Source organism: Engraulis encrasicolus, unplaced genomic scaffold (assembly GCF_034702125.1).
Source record: "Engraulis encrasicolus isolate BLACKSEA-1 unplaced genomic scaffold, IST_EnEncr_1.0 scaffold_45_np1212, whole genome shotgun sequence".
NCBI classification, from domain to species: domain Eukaryota; kingdom Metazoa; phylum Chordata; class Actinopteri; order Clupeiformes; family Engraulidae; genus Engraulis; species Engraulis encrasicolus.
The window spans coordinates 499,781-522,811 of NW_026945764.1; the positions used below are offsets into that span (position 1 = coordinate 499,781).

General features: G+C 40.6%; 1 pseudogene; it reads right to left on the reverse strand.

Moving 5' to 3' along the window:
* Window positions 1–16,436, reverse strand: part of LOC134444114 (protein NLRC5-like) — a 116,034-nt pseudogene extending 99,598 nt beyond the window's left edge.
* Window positions 16,437–23,031: the final 6,595 nt, after the last annotated feature.

The following is a 23,031-nucleotide window of genomic DNA, read 5'->3' on the forward strand; positions in this document are numbered from 1 at the left end:
CGAATGTGTTTCCTCTTCTTGTACCGTATGTACTTTTCAAAATGGAGAAGTTATGTATAGCCTACCGTTAACAAGAATAGATCACATTTGCACACATACAGTATGTAGCATATTTTGTAGCCAGTTACAGTCAACAAAACATACGTATCCTCTTATTGCCATAGTACTCCACCACAATGTCACTACACAGGGTCTTTAGTAATACATTCTGACTTAGTCATTGCCATACAGATAACAGCTAACTTATAACAGGGGTAGTGTTTTACTGGCATATATAACATAAAATCATATCATATCATAAAAAAATCATAACATACTTCAGCTTTTTTAACTGGAAACGTGTACTTGAATTTGTTGTCAGATCCTCTTCTGAGTCTTCTGGATTACTGTTCACTTCTGAGTCTTCGGAGATGCTATTCACGCACAGGATTTAAAGGAAAGTCTATTATAACAGCTGATTAAGTCATAATTAAGAAAATTGTTGTGGTAATTGTGATACATAACTCACTCAGAATTGTCCACTTTATTGTTCAGTAAGTCTGAAATGTGCTTCACCCCCGAGTCCCCTAGGCTATTTTCACTAAGGTCCAGTTCCATCAGGTGTGAGGGGTTTGATATTAGCGCTGTAGTTAGAGCAATGCAGTGCTTTTCTGTTACACTGCAGTTACTCAGGCTGCAGAGAGCGGGAGGTAAAGGTGATTTAGGTTTTAGTAAAGAATTGTTTTCAACATTTTGCCACAGCTTAACCTGAATGTTGCACCAAACTACAGGTTCATATTATTGGGCTCAAAACTACTGAACATTTTACTTGTGGTACCATACTGGGTATAGACAACAAAAAGGACTTTCCCATAGAAGATCATATATGTATTTTATTTCATATCTACAGATAAACAACAATGTTAGCAATATTAACAACCACACTGCTTGGACAATTACAACACTAACCAGAGTCTCTTTAGTCTGAAGTGCGAGTCCTCCAGTAGAGCACAGACATGCTCCACGCCTGAGGCCCCAGTACTCCTCTTACTCAGGTCCAGCTCAGTGAGGAGTAAGGGGTCTTCACCCAGAGCTGAAGTCAGGTACTTACAGGCATCCTCTGCTTCAACACTCTTCAACAACCTACAGAGAAAGGAGATGGTTCAAGAGTTTCTGCCCAACAGACATAAATGTCAATATTTCCATAACAATACATTGAATAATATCAGCTAATTGTCATGGCAAACATGGTAATACTAGGTTGCCTCTTTAATCTAACTTTACTCTCACCTCAGTTTGCAGTTTTGATCTTTCAGAACTGAACTAAGTCGCTTTACACCAGAGTCTCCAGGGTCGTTTCCCCTCAGGTCCAGCTCCTTCAGGTGAGTGGGATTTTGTTCAAGAGCTGAGGCCAGAGCAGCATATCCATTTTCTGTTATACCACAGTCTGACAATCTGGAGAGAAGGCAGATACATCACTAGCATGTTTTAAACGCTTTTAGATACAGTGCACAGTCACAACAATATTTCAATAAGCACATACAGTAAGTTATTTAGAAAAGTGACATATTTTTCTCAAAAAAATAGTGGTGATGCAAATGTGAGTACAGCCCCATGTTAAACTCCCATAGAGAGGATCATGCACATTTCTTTTTACAACAACATATTATTGGCACCAGCTAGAGCCAGTTTGTTTATCATGGTCTCATCAGAGACTAACATGCTAAGGATATGGATTGCTGGAATGATGTCCTGTGGTCTGATGACAATAACATAAACACATTTGTTTTAGATGGTGTCTAGCCTGTCATGTGGTGGTTAACAAGTAAGCATTACAAAGAAGTGTGTCGTGCTTACAGTCAAGCATGGTAGTGGGACTGACATGGTTTGGGGCTGCATGAAGGGCCCCAACATTAGGAAGATGAATTTCACCAATAGAAACATGCATGACACAACATGTACTGTGAAAACTCAAGCAGATCACGATCCTCTGTATGGAATTTTAACATACAACTCACAACATATCAACTCCCTTTTGCACCCCCATAATTTCCCAACAATGGTCTATGTCATTACTAACTTTTTCTGTTTTAAACGCAACAGATGCTGTATTAAACCTATGCTACGTACATTTTGGAAATAAGAGGTATTATCATTGAAATAATGTTGAAAATACTCATAATTGGTGTACTCATAATTGGTATGCAATGTACAGCTAACAATGACAGCTGGCACTTCTTAACTACTGATGTTGAAGGAAGTGTTTATAAAATTACCTCAGAGTCTCAAGTTTGCAAGTTTGCGTCAGTCTGGAGGCAAGAACCTCCACCCCTGAGTCTTTAATGGCATTGCCACTCAGATCCAGCACCTTCAAAGAGGAAGAGCTAAGGACATCTGCTATAATCGAATAGCTCTCGTGTGTCAGGTTGCACTTGTCCAGCCTATGACGTAAAGATAAGACATATGCTTGTATAAGTTATCTGTAGGATCCCTTGTAAAGCTGCTTTCTAATGGGGTTTTCACACTTGGTCCCTTTCAGTCATTTAGGTGAACCTGTGACTCAGCATTTTCTGTGCATGTGTGAATGCTTCGAAATGTACCCAGACCCCTTGGAAGTAAACCGCACTGAGACCTTTATTTACGTGGTCTCAGTACGGTTCACTTATGAGTTCTGACACTACACTAGGTGTAATCACTTAAGGAAGGATCAAAAAGTGGACTGACACACCATAAAAGCCTAACAGGACCAGAAAGATCAGCCGGTCCAATAAAAGAGGACTAGGTGTGAAAATGTCCTTAAATTCATTCCCCCGGTTTATGTTTGTCCTAGACTATAGACTACAGATAATGTACAACATTGATCTCTAGTTAGACTTTGTTGAACTGTAATAGACATTACAAGGTTGTCTGAAATGCTGTTTGATATATTACAAAAGTACAGACATACAATAAAGCCTTATAATATACAGTATACTGCTGGCTATATACCGTAAAGCCTTATAATATACAGTATACTGCCGTAAATTCTCTCATGTGGAAGATTGAGATGTAGATACATAGATTACTTTTTTTAAAATCTAGACTATTCTCACTGTAATTTTTAAATTAATCTAGATTAATCTAACCCAATTTTGACAATAGATTAATGGCGGTATTGTCTTTATTGCCTGATAAGAGTCACACATTATCGCAGCACATTAACACAGATAACGGCCCACCACTAATTATTTGAGTACTTTTTCCATATATTTTATCAGTCTGTCAATATTATTGTGAACCCTGGGTGATCAATAACATGGCAGCTTATACTCACAAAGCTTTTGTGGCCGTTTTCACCACAGGCAGGAGTCTCTTTAGACATTCATCTGACCTTTGAAACTTCTTAAGGTCAAAGTCTTCCATCACCTTATCTGATGTCAGCAGCACAAATACCAGCGCTGACCACTGAGCAGGGGAAAGCTTAGTACTGGAGAGGCTGCCAGACTTCAGTTGTTTTTGGATGTCATCCACCAGAGACTTGTCATTCAACTCATTAAGACAGTAGAAGAGATTAATTGATCTCTCTGCTGAAAGGTTCTCTTTTAACTTGCCTTTGATGTATTTTATTATTTCATCTCTGCTTTGAGAAGTTTTCTCATTGTATGTCAGTAAGCCATGTAAGAGTTTCTGATTGTCTTCCAGTGAGAGACCCAGTAGGAAGCGGAGAAAAAGATCCAAATGTCCAATAGAACTTTTCAAAGTCTTGTCCACTGCATTCTTCAACATTTCAGTCATGTTGCCCTCTGTCTTTGGAGATATGTCCTGATCAGCAAAAACATTAATTTTGTTTTTGCACATGCAGATGTGTGCATATAAAGCTGCCATGAACTCCTGAATGCTGAGATGTACAAAGCTAAATGCTGTGCCAACGAGTATGCCAGAGTCCTTCTTGAAGATCTGAGTGCACATACCAGAGTAGACAGACGCATCATCTACACTAATGCCACTCGTTGTAAGATCACTGTCAGAGAAGATCAGATTGTTGTCCATCAAGTTGTGAAAAGCCAGTTTTCCTAAGGCCTGTGTGGTGTCATCCCACTTGGTGTCAACACTTGCTTTCTCAAAATCAAACTTCTCAGTCTTGCGTTTTGTCTGAAAGATCAAGAAGTATGAGTACATTTGTGTCAGTGTCTTCAGTATGTGTTCTTCAGTTGACTTTGAAGATTCTGCTACATCCATTTGCGTCATCTTTTGCTCTTCCGTTGTCTTTCTGTTGTCTGCATCTGCGTACCTCAGAATTTCTTCAAACACCATGGCACAGATCCAGCAAAAGACTGGAATGTGGCACATGATGTAGAGGCTTCTCGATTCTTTGATGTATCTTATAACCTTTTCAGCCAGTGTCTGGTCTTCAATTTTCTTCTCAAAGTACTTCTTCTTCTGGTCTTCGTTAAACCCTCGTACCTCTGACACCAAGTCTATACATTCAGCAGGAATATGATTGGCAGCGGCTGGTCTGGAGGTTATCCATATGAGAGCAGATGGAAGCAGATTGCCTTTGATCAGATTTGTCAGAAGGACATCTATTGAGGTTTGTGTGGTTAGGTCAGACCAGATCTCGTTTTTCTTGAATTTAAGAGGATGTCTGCATTCATCCAGTCCATCAAAGATGAACAGGACTTTGTAGTCCTTGTTTTTGGTGAACATCAATCCTTTTGTCTCAGGGAAAAACTGGTGAAGGATCTCCATGAAACTGTATTTTTCTTTCTTCAAATTCAGCTCTCTGAAAGGAAGTGGAAAGATCAATTCAATGTCTTGGTTCTCTTTTCCACTTGTCCAATCCAAGATAAACTTCTGCACAGAAATTGATTTTCCAATGCCTGCAACTCCCTTGGTAAGCACCATTCTAATGGGTCTGTCTTCTTCAGACTTAAAAATATTTTTGCAGTCAATAGGTTTCTCTTCTGCCTCTTGAGCCCGAGTCGCTTTCTCCATACAGCCAACTTCGTGTTCTTTATTGATTGCACTATTTCCTCCCTCTGTGATGTACAGGTCTGTGTAAATCTTGTCAAGGAGTTCAGATTTCCCCTGCTCTGTTATGCCCTGTAACACACGTCCATACCTCTTTTTCAGGTTGAATTTTAGCTTTTTCTGGCACAGTTCAATGGGACCTGTTAAATATACCAAAAAAACTTTTTCCAATCAATATATACAGTAGTAGGACTGCTGAACTGTAAAGCAAACATGCTAAACATTTTTTTTACATTTCTCCAGAGAGTCTGCCAGGTCTTTCTGGTTCATCCTCCGAAGGAAATGCACTGTAATGTTGAGAGCCCCCTCTCTGGCATTGTAGTTGTCATCTTCTCCCCTGTCATAGTATGCTGTGTTGTCGTTCCTCAGGAGTTTCTTAAATCTCTCCAGCTCATGCTTCATGAATGCCATCACTTTCTTCTCCAAGTCCTTTAACCAAACATTACAAACGGCAAGCACATGAACAATTTTACTTCAATCATTAAGTCTACAGTATTAGATTCAACACAGCACTGCCACCAGAGGAAATCTCATGATGGCATATTTTAGAGTTTATGAAAATTGCCAAGATTATATCGAATATGATAAGGTTTTGTCTCACCGAGAGGATGTCCTTTAGGATGTTGGTCTTATCATTCACACAGCTGTGTTTCTTCGTCGGCTTTCTGGAGAAAACCGAAAAATACTAGTTGACATTTTTTGGAAATGTTAAAGGAACAGACCACCCTTTTTTGATTTTCACATATTTGCAGTATTTCCCAGCATTGTTTATGAATGTGCATATCATTTTCTTCTCTGTGTTTTCAGTACTTAGATTTATTGGATCAGAATTATTAGCATAGCTTAGCATAATCACTGAAAGTAACTGGTATCTTTAGCATCAAGCCACAAGTGATCACTGGACCGAATTAAATTGCTGTTTTACACTCTGGTGAATGTTACATTCATTTTAAAGTGGTTTAGAAGTACATTTGATGGTGTTTTATTTTGTACCATAGACTTGCATTACTATGCCTAATTTGGGTATACTGTCAAACGGGGCAATGCAAACACATAGACGAAAATTATATGCACGTTCATGAATAATGCTTGGAGATACTGCAATTATGTGAAAATCAAAAAAGGGTGGTCTGTTCCTTTAATAGGTCAACGAAAACTCAATACTTTCACCAGTGTCCATTGTCCACCTGAATCCAAATCAAAAGAAGCTGAAAATACCAGCCTACCTTTCAACAGGCTACATTTCACCTTTAACACATTGAATCCCATCCGAGTAAAATTACATTTTCTACTTCCATGAGTTGACTCCGAAATGGTAAAAATATGTTTTTTTTCAGTGTTATTACAGCAAAGCGTCAAATCATGCACTTCCTGACCAGGCCACGTCAAGGCTCATGGTCTGAGCTGTCTTGCAGTATTTTGCTACTTGTGTACATACAGATTGATGGGTATATTGCTGGTATCAAAATGTAAGTGTGACAATGGAAGATTGGAGCGAAAAATATCACAACACGTGATAGCAGCAGCAGCAGCAGCAAGCCTTGGGTGAGCGTGTCTACTTTTTTATCTATACAAAAAGATGAATACCCGCCAGGAGACATTACTGTAGTAATAAGTACTTCAGGCTGTAAACATTAGAACTTTTATCCATTCAAATACTTAACTTGGAACCGACTGAGCTTCTTATTGGGGCACGAAAATACATTTAGATCCTCAATTTGAATTCGGAGAGTCAAACAGAGCATATTTAACAAGAAACGCGTTATCTCAGTTACTGTATCTCGGCTGTTTTTAGTCCCTTGCTTAGCATGTACTACATTTGGAACGGAAGCACATAGAAACAGAGGGTTTTCACCTATTAGTCCAGGACCAGCCCTGTAGACCCGTTCGCAATTTCGAGTTGGGGGCATTTCTCACTGGAATTGAGTTAGTGGGTTCCTAGACATTAAAAATCACGGAGGTGCTCGTCCACCATAGTGCCAGATTTTTCACAATATGGAAAACTGGGATTCCCAGACTTGATATAAGCCATGTTGTTGGTCTCCACCTCACAGATTATTTACAATGCCCTGTAGTCAACAGGCTTAATTCCAAGGACAGGTATATACTAATATATCCTTATTTTGACCCAGGTTTAAATATCTTCTTGCATTGTGTACATTTGTGAAAATTAACAGTTAGTATCAATTAGTATCGTCAGACCGCATAGAAAAATATGTCTAAGGTCACGTGTTCTATCACCTCTCTGAGCCTCAAACCCAACAAAAAAGTATTTAAGAATAAGTTGTGTTGAGCTTCACACATGTTTGTCTATGTAGTAAACAGGGATTAAAGTTTTTTTAAAAATCCTGAGCCTAAACTTTTTGGTGCGTCCATGCGACCCTATACGATGCACGGTGAAACGAGAATTTCATTGTTTTTAAGCTTAGTATTTACACTAATGTTTATCTTATTTATCTTATTCTTATGTGGGTGCCATGTCAGGGTCAAAATGATGAATGACTTGAATGACTTTTGGAACTCGAATAGGGCCTACCAAAGAGACCAAAAGGGTGTCAATAGCGCTAATCATTATTACATAATTACATACTTATTATGCATAATAATGTAGTTACATAGGCTAGTTCATCACAAAAGCATTAGAAAAGTATGTGTAGAAGAATGTGAGCAACAAAGATGGAAATACCATGACATGTTAGATACATAACAGAGGTAAAAGCATAATCTTTGGTTACTTAGGCCTAAGTGTTTATTGCTGCCTTAAAAAAAAAGAAAATGCAAATGCCTGGACATGGCTGAATAATAATGCAAAAATACTTTTAGTTTTAACGAATTACATATGCAAATCAACTTCATTCATTAATGTCATTTTGGTGGCTACTATGGACTATGTTGTCTGTGTCTGATAGATGGGTTCTAGGTTTCTCAGCTGTACAGTCAGTCTGAATAGAGCCATGGATAGCGCTAGCTCTAGGTCAGAATTTCTCAGAAAAAAGACTGCCTTGCTTCATCATCAAGCTAAAGTTGTTGTCCATCACCAGAGAGAGCAGTGATATGGTTAGCCTTCAATCAATGACTAGAATTCCACTGAAAGCTAAAGCCCATTAACAGATTGTTAAAAGCCATCAACAAGCCATTATGTGACATATCTTATTATTTAACGATCTCACAATCATCATGAAAACGGCACCTTGAGATGTGAATGTAGACTATAATCATGTCAATGACAGGAATTATACACCCAACAACCAAACCTGTATTATACTGCAGCTAGTGGGATGAAACTAGCTGCTGTCTGCATGCAGACCGCCATCTTGCTAGACGCTATTTGAGTCACTGTAAGTTGAACACAGCGCCAATGTCAATACTTTTACATTGTTTTTTTCCATCTGAGATAATATCAGTTACAGTATTTCTTAATTGGTTTTGTACATTTCTCGAATTTCTCTTGCTCTCTTGGAAATATTGTAATTTTGCGTGGAACGTAATTATAAAGGGCACATGAGGCATAGAGTAATGTAATGCAGTGCAGTGCTTATTGTTGTATTGCATGCTTGTTTCCTCTTTCCTTTCTACTGCTTTTGATTAGAGAGAGTCAATATTTACCTGTGAGCAGTTCACCAATTCAGATCACATTTATAGACACAAATCCAATGGAAATTATACAGTGCTTAACTCATTATGGCAGTTTGGTAAATCATTTTGCATGTCAAGACTTATACTATGGCAAACGCCATTACACGCTGAAGAAGGGCTCTGCCCGAAACGTTCGTGGGCGAATAAAAAAAGAAGAAATCTGAGGAGTGCTGTCCTTCGCTTCATTTATTCATTCAAGTTTTTGTGGGATTCAGCACCCAGTTAAGAATTGTTAAGTAGCCTATTTAGGCGATAGTGTGAGCGCGTCTTCTCCACTTTTTGAAGTCTATATACTATGACATAGGGCCTAACTGTTTTGGGGTTTGAGGTAGTTTTGTGTATTCAGTGACAATGCTTTTTGAGTGATATGACAAAAGCAATTGCTAATGTACAAAAAAGCTGAGAATTGTACACAACCATCTGCATGATGATGAAAGCATTTGCTAAATGCTGAAAACTATGAGAAACGTATTTTGCCATGTGCACAGATAACAGCAGGAAGTCACAATTGAACAAGACGTTTTGAGAATGATTATTCTGTTGTGAGAAATGTACAAAACCAATCGAGAAATACTGTAATATGTAGATGGTGTTTATAAGTAACCCGACTCCTCTTAGCTAAAACATTAGCATAAAAGTTCGGTAGAAGTAACGCACAGTGTTCCGTACAGCGCCACCTCGCAGAATGGTGTTTCTGCAATCAAAACAATGCCATTCGATGTGATGGCAACCATCACACGTATTGAATGGCTCCTGTGAAAGAGGAGGTTGTCGTCTTCAAAATAAGACCACATCGACTTACAGTGGAACATTGTGGTTAATGTATGGGTTGATTATTTGTGCTAAGTGCCGGTTAGCCATGAGCGGCTAGCTTCCGTCGGCCTGAACAAATAAGTAACAGTATTCCGTACATCTGATTTACCTTAAAATGCCGCAATAGCAATGGTTTTCATGCAATTATAATGTTGGTGTGTTTGTTTGTTGTCAAACTATCCCTTCAAAACAGAGTTTGAATGACTACAACACGGTAAAGATAACTTTGAAAGCAACATGCATGCTAGCCGGAAGTAGCTTTTTGCAACCTTGTTGCAACAAGCTACATTGCAGCCAAGAACGGCACTTCCACACGCGGTTGCTATGTTATTTTTACCGTGTTATATTCACTTAAACTCTTCATGGAAGGAATAACAATTAGTTTAGCACTTCACAAACACATACACATTAGATCGGGCATGAAAACCGTTGGTAGTGCACCGTTTTAATGTAATGAAGTTGTACGGAGTTACTTATTTGGTCAGATGTGTTCGGAATACTGTTACTTTGATTTAATCAACCAACCCATACATTAACCACCGCAAGTCTAGTTGGTCTTATTTTGAAGACAACCTCCTCTTTGAAATGAGCTATACAATAGGTGTGATGGTTGTCATCACACTGAAAAGTTTGTTTTAATCGCGAAAACGGCATTCTGTGAGGTGGCGGCGTACAGAACACCGTGCGTTGCTTCTAGTTAGTGCGCTAACAAAACTCAGCATGAGTGTGGCATCTGCAACATGCTGAAGTGAAACTAAGCTTAAATTCTAACCAATAACAAAGTATTCTCTTACTCTTGGCGTTCTCAGAGGTAGTTGTAGATTGAAACACATCTTCCTATAACCTCTTCCAACAACCCCAGAAAGTAATCTGGTGATTGATTCATGAATCACGGTATCCAGCCATTATTTTGAATGGAACTACCGGTAGCATAATGCACAGGCAGTGGTTGACATTAGGAGATGAGACACAGATAAACGTTCCGCTCGCCCGCTCCACACTCCGGGAGATGCTGTGACAGCTCTGGGTTAAGTTTTAAGTTGGGTTCAGAAATTATGAAAAGACACAGAGGGATCGAACGTCTGTGGAAAAAACAGAACCTTGTGTGTTGTTGACAGCTAATTATTAGCACTGAGCAGAGAAGCTCCATCAACACTGTAGTGCTTATCGACATTCTGTATGTCCAAACACAATGTCCAGTTTCATTTATGTTTTTGACGACAACGGCATCACCAATCCATAGCATGCAGTTTAGTTATCTTTACACATATTTCTGCTCATAGAGCAGTAAACGGTGCAAGGTGCCTTGCCATGTAGAGCGAGTTGTTGACACTGCTCTGTGACCGCGGCATGAGAGCAGCGAGTCGGCGACTGCGAGTAAACCGGCTGTGGTGGTCCGACTCGAGCAAGATAGCCTACTGAAGTAGCACGCTTTCCGAGTGCACTCCTTTGCTACCAAACGCAGGAGGAATTTCGGTTGTCTTTTTTTTTTTATTTACCGTCAATTCATTTTCGAGTATTTTTTTTTTTTTTTAACCCACGGTCAATCGCTGCAAGCTGGAAATCCGGCCGGAGGCCAGAGAACTTTCATCCCTGAGTAAATGACAAAATAATTGATGAATCAAAACAAAATGCTTCCTTGGCACATTTTTCCATGCTTCCTCTCATTGGAGTAGTCAATGTCGGGCATACAGTGTGCGAGTTTGGACCAATTTAGCCACAATTTGTCAGTTGCACAACTTTTCAGGAATCGGGCCAATTTCTGGCTCAATCAGAGGTCAATCGTAAGTCTTCTACCGTGTAGTGTACACGGGGTAGCAACGATTTCACTCCATGACCAGCTTACGATCAACAATCATATGGTCGTAAGCAGGGCTCTAAATTAACACACGCCAACCCGCCAAACACGGGTGAAAATTCATTTTGGCTAGTAGAAAAAAATACCTACCCGCCAATTTGGCCAGTAGCGCCCGAGTACAGTAAATTATGAACGGTAAACCGCTGCTATGACGAACGTGCGCACGTTAAGTATGCAGAGCCCTTAAGGCGAGATTTCCTACATTACCCATGGACACTAGCGTCACGACGTAGCCTCCCACCGTGGGCTTTCCAGTGCAGCAAGCGGCAACTCCATGCTGTTGCGCGCGCCAGCATTGAAAACATTTCAGACGACCAGCCTTCTGTCAGCTACGCTCACACTATTCTGACAGGCAGCTCTCCTCCTATGCTCTCGTCGATTTCGCTACAACCTTTTTAACGCCACTACTGCTATTACTACTAGGCTGAACCTTGCTGTAACAGGCTGCCTTTTTGAAGCAGCGAGGCCCTGACCGTTTCAATAACATTACTAACGCAGAGTAGCCTATGCCTATGTTTTGTGCGAGTGATGAGAATGTGGCGGTGGTTAGAGCAAAGTTCTGTGTGTTGGTGAATGCTAGTAGTAATTGTAACCGTAATAATAGTGACGTTAAAAAAGGAGTGGTTGTGGAACGAAATAGCGACAAGGGCAGAGGAGGAGAGCTGACTGTCAGAGTAGTGTGAGCGTAGCTGTCAGTTCAGTTGTCTTCTGAAATGTTCCGAGTCCTGGCGCAACTAAGTTGGAAAGCCCACGCCATCGGAAAGAAAAAAGAAAAAAAGGAACTAATGACGAAGCTGGAAGTAACAAAGGAAGCGAATATTCCTGTGATATTATTTACTTTAAGTTAAACTAGGCTTCTGTCATTTTGTTGCGCATGGTAGAGAAGAGCTCCTCCTCTCTCCTCTCTTTTTCCTCTCCTTTCTTCTCCTTCCTTGGAGTGTGCGTATGTGAGGTTTTGGAGAGTTTGGCTGTGTGCTTGGTTACTGTATGTTAAAGGTCTGTTATGTGAGTGGCTTGTGTGATGTGATTCAGCTGTTTTCAGAGGAATTGAACAAAAACTAATCAAATTCATTAGGCCTAAGTAATGAAAGTAAAAAATAAAGCAGAAGTTAAAAAATAATGAAAAAATATATAGCCTATAATAGGCCTATGCTTATTATGTAGGCATAGGCCTATAGTATGCAGGCCTATATATATCTGTGTTGTAGAAATTGTTGAACAAAATTACCATGATTTAAAAAAAAATAACTAGCCTAACGCATAGTTTATTTTGGCGAGATTAAAAAAAAAATGGCTAGTTGAACTTCTGTTTGGCTGGTAAGAAAAAATGTCCACTAGCCAAATTGGCTGGTGGTGGAAAAAGTTAATTTAGAGCCCTGGTCGTAAGATAATCAAAACTGTTTTAAATACTAGTCACCCCTGATGTGTCAATCGCACAGTTGAAGCAGTGCTACGACCAATTTGACACTACATTTCACATTACTCATGCACAAAATCGCCAGGACAGTGTGATTCGCTCCACCTCAAGTGCGCATCTAACTTGGGAGTTTTTTGTCATCTGCAGTTCCTAAAAAACAAGTCTGTCATGTCGTACTGATTTTGCATTCCAAGTGTTAGAGGAATCTAACAGCATCCATGTTAGTCGTGGGGCTGAGTCTGAGATTGGAAGCGATGAGGAGATCTCAGGGGTACAAGCTGACAATCTATAAATTGGGCTATAAACTGGGCTTACACTGTGCGACTTGTGCCCCGATTTGGCACTCGCACGACTTTTTGAGAGTCGGGCAGATTTCTTGCTCAATCGCAGGTCAATCGTGAGTCTCGCATCGTGCAGTGTACATGGGATAACGACAAGCGATTTCGCCTCACGATCGTGCAATCTCAGGGTCGCAAGAAAATCAAAACGGTTTGACATTCTGGTCGTGGCTCGTGCGTAAATTGGCTCAAGGCGCCAGGGCCAATGTTACTCAACGCAACATCAGGCATCAATGGGTTAACTATGATTCAACAATGGTTTGACTATGATTTGCCCATCAGTGTTTCCCACAGAAATTTTGGAAACTACGGGGGCAGCCGTTTTTTTTTTTTCTTTCAGGCATGCTTTTTTTTTGGGGGGGAGGGGGGTATTCACGCGGCGTAAATGGGCAGTCATGGGTGAGCGGTTAGGGCGTCAGACTTGCATCCCAGAGGTTGCCGGTTCGACTCCCAATCAACCAGTGCTCTCCCCCATCCTCCTCCATGACTGAGGTACCCTGAGCATGGTACCGTCCCACCGCACTGCTCCCCATGGGGCGCCACTGAGAGCTGCCCCCTTGCACGGGTGAGGCATAAATGCAATTTCGTTGTGTGCAGTGTTCACTTGTGTGCTGTGGAGTGCTGTGTCACAATGACAATGGGAGTTGGAGTTTCCCAATGGGCTTTCACTTTTCACTAAGCATGCAAAACGGTGAAACAATGAGTAAAGAATGACATTGGCGCATGCGCAAACTATAGGCCAACATTTCAGCCATTTATGTTTTGAGAAATTACATAAGATTTTACCCAGGACATGTACACTAAAGTAGTACATTGTCATTTATATAAAAATGCAGTACAGTGAATAATTTCTGTTTGCAACACACTTTTCATTCGTCCCTTATGCAGTGGTGTATGCAATGAAAAAAAACAAAAACAAAATAGTAGCACAGATAAGAAGGAGCACTGTGAAATTGTTAACGCACAGACAAAAAGGGTCCAAGATAGTAGGCTAAGCCTTTTCCCCCACACACGCCTGCGTACACATTCTACATGAGGAGTGCTGGTCACAGGGCCAGTTTTTCAAAATTCCTCCTAGTACAAGGGCTGAACAACATTTACAAATTTATGTCTATATTCACATTCATTACAGATTCATTTTTATATGCAGCCCGATGTCTCCTCTGCTGAGTCAATGAAGGCCTGTCGCCTAACTCATTATCATACAACTGTAAAACAAAGTCTGGGGAGTGGCAGTAAACTCATCCCAGCCAGAGCCGGCGCGCCCAATACGCTCACTACGCTCTCAGCGTACGGCCTCGCGCGACCCCTTACGTCACTGACGTTGACAGCAAAAAAAAAAAAAAAAAAATTTAAACGCGAACTGATTTCATTGTTTATTAGTGATTCCGTCACACAAAACGTGAAACGTCCAACATTAACGACATTTTCCCTGCGGATCCCCTGCGGATCTCCTGCGGGGATTAACGTTTTACTGTTGTTTTAAAAGGTAGAAGCTGTTGAGAACCACAAGCTGAGTAGCGTTTCGTTTAGCTTCTGCAATTAGTTCAACTGAATCAACAGGTAGCCTAGGCTAGAGAGAATGTGAGAGGACAGGGTGGTGTTGTCAAAGTTTTACTGTTGTTTCGAAAGGTGTACTAGTTGAATCATAATCTGACGAGCCGTTCGTTTAGCCGATGAAACGTCAGTGCAGTCGAAGCAACGAAGGAGGGAGTGTGTGAGAGAAGCGGTGCCCTTTCTGTGTGTGTGTGGTGTGTGTGTGTGAGTTTGCGCGCGCGCTGTTGTATGCGTGGCTGCCTCTCGATTGTTTAGAAACAAATATCAACATACACAGACATTGATTTTGGTTTTGACAGGCGCTTAAGATTTTTGATAAGACGTCCGTGCAGTCTAAGCAATGGAGGAGGAGGGAGTGAGAGAGAGAAGGAGTGCCGTGCGTGTGTGTGTGTGTGTGTGTGTGTGTGTGTGTGTGTGTGTGTGTGTGTGTGTGTGTGTGTGTGTGTGTGTGTGTGTGTGTGTGTGGGTGATAACAATAGCAAGGGGGCGCGGCTTGCTTGGATAGACTAATAAATCCAGACCTTTGGTGAATGACTGAAACTTGTGACGAAGGTGAATCCCAATAAATAGTGAACACAACATTATTCACAATAATGTGTGATAACATTCATAATAACACATGTTATATAGCTAAATAATTTATTTTACATATGAGTTTCTTATCATAGGCCTATTCATTTATTTTTTAAAAAACGTTTTAGACCAGATTACTAAAGGCAAGCTACTAGGGGGCAGGCTACACAATTTGATGGAGCTAAATTAATTGAAGCCTTAGTTATATTTTACCGGTGCTTAAGTTTCTGACCAGCTCAGACTCCAGTCAGTCAGCCAGTGGAGGGCCAGCACAATGTTCAGGTAGTACACAGATGAGCCAGGTACACCTGCAGCTGATGAGGTAGTCGCATGTTCAGTACAGCCACCGTTGTCTACATGTTCACAATCTGTTATGACATTATTGATGTTTTTGTCTCAAGAGCGCACTTTATGGGGGCCTCTTGCCATATTTTTGCCTAGGGCCCCATGGAGGTCAGAACTGGCTCTGATCCCAGCTGTCTCTTCTCTGAAGATTTTTAATTGCTCCCAAACCCAAGTTAAGTACAACAACTTGATTAGACTGTTTTCCCTCTGTTTTTCATGCACTCATGGTTTTCTCTATTAGGATGTATTTACTCCAGGAGGAAAATGCAAAGGAAATCATCTTTCAAATCGTTTAAAAAAAACGGAAATCGTTAAAATATATATATATATTTTTTTAAACATTTTCAGAAACTATGGCGGCCAAATTTAAGCTATGGCGGTGCGCCATAGTTTCCTCAATGTATGGGAAACACTGCCCATAGTTTAACTATGGATGTAACCATGGTTTAACTATAGATTTTCCATCATTTCACTATGCAAAACTTACCATGGTTTTACTATGACAACTATCCATTGTTAATAGTTATTCATTACATTACAGTGAGCTGACGTTTTTTTTTTTTTAATCGGAAGCGACTTACAGGCTATTGGTTACAGTCCCTGGATCAATGTTAGGTGCCTTGCTCAAGGGCAATTCAGCCATGGATGGAGGTCTATGGAAAGGTGAGGGCAGGATTCGAAACTGTGATCTAGAGTCCAACTCCCTAGCCATTACACCACGGTTTTTGTGTTTTCTTGGGTAACTAAGAAGACCATGGTTCGTGACTATGGTTTAACCATGCACCTCTTCACCCCACCATGCTTTTTAAAACCATGGTTTTAAAAAAGGGCTTTTTGGGTGGGCGACCATGGTTAAAATAAAATGCGGTTTGGGCGGAACCATGGTTTATGGCAAAGAGTATACTAGGGTTATACCATAAGTTAAACCATAGTCACAAACCATGGTTGTCATGTTTACACTAAAAACCATGATTAACTATAAACCCTAGTAAATCTATGGTAAACCATGATTAGTTTTCATAGTAAAACCATGGTTAATCTTTGTAAGGGCTACTACTACGACTACTACGGCTACTACTATGACAGCTACTACTAGAACTATGGTTGGTTGATAGTACTTAGAATCACCATGAAATGTGGGAGTAAAACCATGGTTATTGCTTTACAACCATGACCGATTTTCGTAAGGGTAGAGTAATCATGAACATACCATGGTAGAACCATGTTACTAGGCCTACATTTACATCACAAAGTGCATATACATGCAGTTCAGTATCCCGAATATGATCGGGATATTAAGTATCCCGAATTTGCGTTTGAGCATATAAACACTTCAGTATCCCGAATAAGCCCTTATTCGGGATACTGAGAAATCGGGATATGCTAGGTGGAGTATTCCGAAAGAAGCCGGGATACTGACGCATGTAAACACCTTATCCGGAATACAGGGGCTTCCCACAGAACGTTGCTGCTGGTATCCAAGCTACACGCATTTGAAGAGAATTCTATAACGGCCAAGAATGTAGACTGGGATATAACGTTCTGTGCTCATATAAACACCTTATCCCGAATATGATCTTAACCGGGATATGCCTCATATTCGGAATACTGAACTGCATGTATACGCACTCACAGTAATACTATAGTAAGCCATAGTACAATTATGGTAGATTCAGAGTACTTAGAGTAATCATGACATACCATGGTAGAACTATGATAATCATAATAATACCATAATAAACCATGGTCCATTTTCGTAAGGGATAATTTCTGAAGTGTTTTAGAGCGGCTGGCTGGGCCAGCTGCACTTTCATCCAGTTTTACCGGCTTGATGTGACCACTATGCCTCTGGGACACAGGGTTCTGGTATCAGCTATCACAGGCTCGGGTACTGGGAACACTAGCCATGCAGGGGACCTTCTGTGAACGTCCGACTCAAGTGGTTGGTCAGCATGCAATCCGGATGTGATTGCATCGTCCCACAGAGATGGTGAACGAGTCTTACAAATAAGAACATTAGGACATGTACATTATACAGTACAGGCCAAAGGTATGGACTCACCTTCTCATTTATAAATTGTCTTTATTTCCCTGTATTTTCATTGTGTATTTTCTTGCAGGGCATCAAAACTGTGCATGAACACATGGAGAATTACGTACTTACCAAAAAATATCATTCTAGCTGTTGTCCAACAGCAATGACAGCGGTCTATCCACCTGACGTCGACACAGCACAACTGATGGCCCAACACATTTCAATAAGCTTATTTTTGTCTATTTTAAACTAAAAAGGCCCAGGCAGTCATGCCAATCCTAATTGAACATTAAAGTCCTCCAATAACTCACTAGAATTGTGGAACTGGGATTTTGAGACCTAAAACCTAGTTTTAAACCCTTGCCAATACAAGCATTTTACAGACATTTTCTTGATATGATAGAGTCACAGCCAGTTACTTGGAGAGGTCAAACCTGTGTTGGAGGGAATCTCTGGCAGGGTTTTTCACTTTTACTTTTTCTTTTTGTATCACTGTTTCACCTAGATAACCAGCTATACTGACCAAGTGACCCATTATCAGATCAAGAAAATCTTGTATTGCTTGTGTAAATTAAAATTGACTCGAATGACTGGGTATTTTCACTTGAAAATAGACAGAAAAATAAGCTTGTTGAAACATGTGGGGCCCTCAGTTTTGCTGTGTTGATTTTTTAAATGATTGTTTTATTTTTTATACATTTTCATTTTTTTTGGTAAGCAACAAATTATACATGTGTTCATGCACAGAAATAATGCCCTCTCTGAAAATGTATTATGTTCTTTAAAAAGCCACAAAAATGAAGAGAATCAATTAAATGAGAAGGTGAGTCCATACTTTTGGCCTGTACTGTATGTCCCTGGTTTTTAGAGTGAGATGAGTGAGCCATCCCTCTACTTTACCTGAATCACCACAGCCGAAGAAAGCGTATCCATTAAGTTAGTGTTTGCGCCTTCAGTGCCACGTTATATAGCCTCCAGGCGATCTTGCCCTCAGCGCAAATTCCACCTTTCAGGGTTGATTTTACTAAAATCTTCGTCAGGTCGACAGCCAATCAGCTTTACTACCACAGAGATGGTTCACTCATCTCAGTCTTAGAACCGGGGACATAAACATGTCCTATTAAGCGGGCTTGCGGAGCAAGGACCATGCAGAGCATGGCCCTTGCAGAGCAAGGCCCGATTATAGTAATCTCTAAGTCCTGTTTTTTATTATCGTTCTTGTGCAGGGCAGCAGTAAAATAGAAAATGGATCTCCTCCTAGGCCTTTCGAGATAGAGACACCGTTCAAACACTAAAACGACCGGCTCGGCTTGGAGATCGCGTATAGTTATAGGCTTCTCCGTGTCTCTTGTCGTTTTCCCGTTTTTGGCGATTTAGTGAAAGCCTGGGTCCCCATTCAAAACCTTCATGAACGACAGTTCCGCCACTCTAGAGATTAGAGTGTAGGAGGCTTTTTCGGTCATACAACATCAACCTTTAACCTAGAAGTTAGTTTGAGCGTTGTAGCGAGCTCTATGGGATGTCTCTAAATTGTGAAAGTTCATCTCCCAAACTTCCCAATATTTTTAAATGGGCAGGGTTTGTAAACAAAACAGGCCTGGGTCTAGAGAATCCCAGTCTTTCGAAAAGTGAATTTTTAAAGAGAATCAGCGCATGCCCACCCGAGGTCATTGTGCAGGAAAAAGTAATAAACTTCATTCAACGACGTTAGAGAGATCACAAGCATGACTCCGATCTGTGAAAAGGAACGGCCAACTCCTTTTAGTTTTTTGACACGAGTTGTAAAGCAAAAAACTCATTCTCATTTTCTTCCCAGTTTAGCAGGCTCAATAATAACTGGCTTTCAGTCAATCACAACAGGTGCGCCAGTGAAGGGTTCCATTTTTTTCAACGGTCCTGTCTCAAGATTCATATTCGTTAACGAGCAGGTGCGAAAACATTCTAGAAGTCATTTGTTCAGCCTGCAATGCAATGTAAAGATAGTCTGCTGGATTCGGCATGAACAATTAGGCTTGGCTTAGTGGTAATTGCATTGCAGCTGCATTAGAGATATGGAGGTTGAGGGTCAACTCCCACCCAAAGCCATGTTGATTTTCTAAATTATATCATATGCAGCGTTCCTTGGCGGGTCGACTTAAATGCCCATGTAATCAATTAGTAGGGCTGGCAAATGTGCTGAATTACCAGAATATTGAGGTTGGGGTTCGAAACCCCAGTCAAAGCCATGTGATTTCAAATTATATCATATGGCAGTGTTCCTTGGCCAAACTTAAAATGCCAGTTGTCTTTTATTTAGTATGCATGGCAAAAGTGCTGGATTACAGTATGGAGGTTGGGGTTCGAAATCCCAGTCAAAGCCCTGTGATTTGCAAAATAAAATGCAGTGTTCCTTGGCAACTTAAATGCCATGTATGTCATTAGTATTGAATGGCAAATGTGGCTGAATTAGGGATATGGGGGTGGAGGTTCGAACCCCAGTCGAAGCCCTGTTGCTTTTCAAAATGAGATCTATGCAGTGTCCTTAGCCAACTCAAATCATCAGTATTTGTATGTAATTTAATATCAATGGAAGGGGTTGGATTACAGATCTGGAGGTTTGAGTTCTACTCCGCTCCAAGCCATGTGATTGTTCAAATTGCGTGTTCCTAGCCAACTTTAAAACATGTATGTATTTAGTATACCCCAAAACGCAGGGGGCTTCAAACAACTTTCCAAGATGGCTGACATCCACGGATGGCCTGAATTGTTTGGCCCATAAAACTTTGACTGGGTGGATCGGAGTTTTCAAGATTCTTTTAGCTTGTTTTCTAATAGTATTTGTTTCATCTCTGCCCCAAAAGGCAAGCCGGCTTCCAGCATTTTCTGTGAGAATGATTTTAGTGTTTGTCCCATTCCACCCATGCCTGACAAATGACACAAATCTTTCCCCTAGATTGGGCTACTGATTCATAGATGTTTTGAGTTTATATCTTATGTTTTGAAGATAATATTAACTGTAATGTGGTACTCTGTAGGCGGAGATTGATTTTTACATGTTCAAGCTGAATTGATTTTTACATATTCAAGCTCAATTATCTCCTATACTGTAACAGGAATGTTCATGCTGACACTTTAATAGACATCCCATAACTGTGAGCTTTCAGTTGATACCAAGTGTTTGTCCGTGGCCGCCTTTATGGTTGCTGAGATTATCACAATTTTCTGTCTATTCTGTCTTTCTATTACACAAAATAACGGAATTTCTTCGTAAAATAGCTCATAAAAGTCAATCAAAAACGCGTCAGCTTATACCCTGACATGTCTGGACTTTTCAGAATTGCCTCCCAGACTATTGTGTGGAAATGGCCAAAATACCTTGTCTGAAGGGATGATGGATCCTGGTTCATCATCTTCTGAGGCACATTTCTCCGTATCGGTGACGCTGGTCCTTTTTCCATTATTCTACAAATGAGCAAAAAGCACTCATGTAACACAACTACCTGTCAGGGTCACAATTTCATCATTCTCTTTCCATGTAATGTGGAAAGGTAAAAATCACTCCTCCAAATCAGATCCTTTATACACCATGCATAGTGCATATTGTGTGCAGGCTATGTTGTTTGTTGATTTCATTCTTTATCGACATGAAATGCATGTTTCCAGTCAGTGTGTGTACATTGTGTGGTGTGATATTAAAAGCGCTTTTTAAGAAAGCTTTCTTTTTCATTTCCTCACTAAATCAGCATCATTTATGGTATAGCTAGTCACAGTGCAGCTGATAAGAATGACATGAGTATACAAAGTAAAAAAACATCCTATGGTAATAATAACCATAATTGCATAACGATATGGATCCCTATGGTATGCATAAATGAACATAGACGTAGGTGACCAATAGCGGAGACCTTTTACTTTGAATCACGTGCCTTTTTTGTCCAGTAAGACTGAGGCCAGTCAGAGGTCCTGGCACGCTCTCACTGCTTTTCATATGCTAATCACTGGGCCATTGAACTCATTCGGGATGAAGCAGTTCTGCCCACGCTAAGCAGTGTGCATGCCCACAGCATCCCGCGTGAAGCATCCTGGTTAGAATTTCTGTCCAGGACGCGGCATATGACTTCGGCGCCGCATTAATCGCGGTAACAGATTTTCTGCTGAGCAGCGAGGCAGTCACTTCAGAGCAACTGCGCTGACATGGGACCTCCTCTGTGATGTGAGAAATCTGCCCTGATTGGTGTTCATCTAGCTCCTATGATTCACGTGTGTGTTGTTGAACGTGCTTGCCTAATTTCTACATACTGAAATGCACTTCATGCTCAAATGCCCAATACATCCATATGGTCGTACAACCCACTTTTGACAATAAGTCAAGTCAAGTCAAGTCTTTACATGTGATGGTCATACAAGGAATTGAAATTACGTTTCTTACTTTCCAATGCAGACATAGACATAGACTTTAGGTAAAGACATAAACAGTTAGACATCACAGCTGCGGCAGAAATTGAGAGACCACCTTGAAATTAGCAGTTTCATTCTATGAACTACTGACAACATTTCCAACTGTTTAAACTTAGGAAGTTCAGATATCAATGTTTTGTGGAATGACCCTGGATTTTCATCACAGCTTTCATGCAGGTTGCTAAACACACAACGATGGCCTATATGCCCTGCCATAGGCTCGGTACGTCTCTGCTGTCTTGGAAGTATGATGTTATTTTGTATGTGTAGTAAATAAAATAAAAAACATGCAAACGATCCTGGCGTCAGATAATATTTAAATGGTCCACCTTTGCCATTTCTTAAAGGAATGTATCATGTTGATGATTAGTTAATAAAAACCCTGATAATCTGCATACTAATCCAACACTATTCCACTCGGCTACCTGTTGAGTCTCTAATCGTAAAATTTGACGGTCTAAAAGAAAATGTGCTGTCTGGCATATATTCTTTCAAAAGGGACACTATTCACACACATGAGGTAAGACACAGGTCACCAAGAACACCATGGGGATTTGTAACTCCTCCACTTCGAGGAATGAAACAAATGCAGCATACTATGCCGCCACCATGTTTCTTCTATGGCTCAAAAGCTCAAAAGACAAGCCCACTTATGGACTGTCTTATAGCTTTGAGCCGTAGAGGTAAACATTGTGGAAGTGTGAATTTAACAAGAACTGTTTCTGGCAGAAAAACGCTTTAGTTAAAGGCATTTTCCTGCCAGATACAGTTGCGCTTGTTAAACTCACTAAAACAGGACAGCAGGTGTTGCTTACCATTAATGTTGCTGTGAGGAGGCCCTTGGCTGGTGAAGTTAGGTGGCTCAGGTTTGGATCTGTCTGTTTTTGCTGGACACACAACTCTCTGTAGGGACCTGGTCTTATCTCCCATGCCACTAAGCAAACACAGAAAAACATGTGGAGAAACTGCAGTTCCGAGTATGGATTTGGATCTTGGAGTATTCAGTCAGTGAAATGTTGCAATTCCGCTGCGA